We start from the raw sequence: 1,685 nt of genomic DNA on the forward strand, positions 1-1,685 counted from the left end.
TATAATTAATTATTGCTTATTATTAATTATTGTTTGTGATCATCCTGATATCATGACAGACACATAATTGAGACATCGTTGTAAAAAAATTAACAATAACTTCAAACTTTAACGTCTTCAACTTGCTTCATTTACCGTTCAATTAAAGATTCTAATAGTTTGCTGCCAAACAACATTTTTTGCCAGCAAGGGGACCTATAGGTGAGTATATATTTTTTAAATTGATGCTACCCTCAATGTTAGGTACGTTCCAGAGGTTTTGTGATAAAAAAAAAGAAATCGAAATTTGTACAATATCCGAAAAAAATGTATTTTTGAAATTGCGAAAGGATACTAATCGAGCTGATGTAAAAGTAGTATTTTGTACATTATAAAAATAACATGAAAAATAATAATGGTAATTTAAAATAATTTTAAATGACTCTCAATGAATACAATTCTCAGGATCTGGAAACAAATTGCAACCTAATGTAACGGTACAATATATTTAACATTCTGCCTTATACGGAAGAATATCCACTGGGATAGACGTAAGGCATATCTAAGGGCTCGCTCTAACACCAATCTTGATGCTAGACACGGCTATCTCATGCAGTCTTGCTCTGAATCATTATAATTTGGCATTCACAGAAATATGGATAGGGAGTGCGAGTATCCGGCGACAGCTATCTAAAGTATACTTGCTGCCAGTATCTTTTTTCAGTGTAGTAGAAAGAGAAACATCGACATTTGGAATTTGTTTCGGGCGACTAGAGATAAGATGATTGTTTAACAACAGTTCTACAACAATAGCAATAACCTATAATGACATTTATTGATATTATTATGTACTTTAATTACGGTATGGCATGCTATTAATAACCGGTATTATTAATTTTTAACAACATTATTAAAAATAATATTTCAAATTTAAATATCACTTCTGCACGGCCGCTTGCGATTTTAGCTCCTGAAGGTTTCACATTAACACACGTGTCGCTCCATAAGCGGCCATATTCGAAATATTTGCTTCCAATTTTTTAGCATGAGGCCTCAGCCCCGTGAGTACGGAATTCAAAATGTTTATAACATAGACCAAAGTGGCTTTTAATTAGAGCTGAATTCACTGTCAACTATCCTATCCCAGATATAAAAACCTTTTTCAGCAGAAGATCTCAATACAAAATTTGAGAAGCTGACGGCAAAGCTCATATCAACTTTTGATCTATTTGCGCCTTTGCATACTCCTCACAAGTATAAACAGCGTACACCTTGGATTATTCTGGACATAAAATATCTTATGAAAGAGCGCGATAATAGGCGTAGACTGGCCAAACGAACTAAAAACAGCGTCATACAAACTTAATTTCGCAAAATCAGAAATATAATTCAAACTAAAATTAAAGATTTGTTTTATAGAAACAACTACAATGCAATTAAAAATTAAAATTAAGATAAAAAAATTTGGCATTTTCTGAGACGATCATACACCATAACTTCCAAATTCGAATCTTCTGATAGCAACTTTTCTTCAAATGACTTATTAAACACATTTACAGTTGATCATACCCCAAATTCTTTAGCTATGCCTATTTTGAGTCCGCCTCTATCCTCTTTTAATGAAAACCGTTTCTTTTTCTTAGATATCACCCCAGATGTGCTTCTAGGAAAAATTATAGAAATTAGATCAAATTCCATAGGCAGTA

This window comes from Belonocnema kinseyi, chromosome 6 (genome assembly GCF_010883055.1).
Source record: "Belonocnema kinseyi isolate 2016_QV_RU_SX_M_011 chromosome 6, B_treatae_v1, whole genome shotgun sequence".
NCBI classification, from domain to species: domain Eukaryota; kingdom Metazoa; phylum Arthropoda; class Insecta; order Hymenoptera; family Cynipidae; genus Belonocnema; species Belonocnema kinseyi.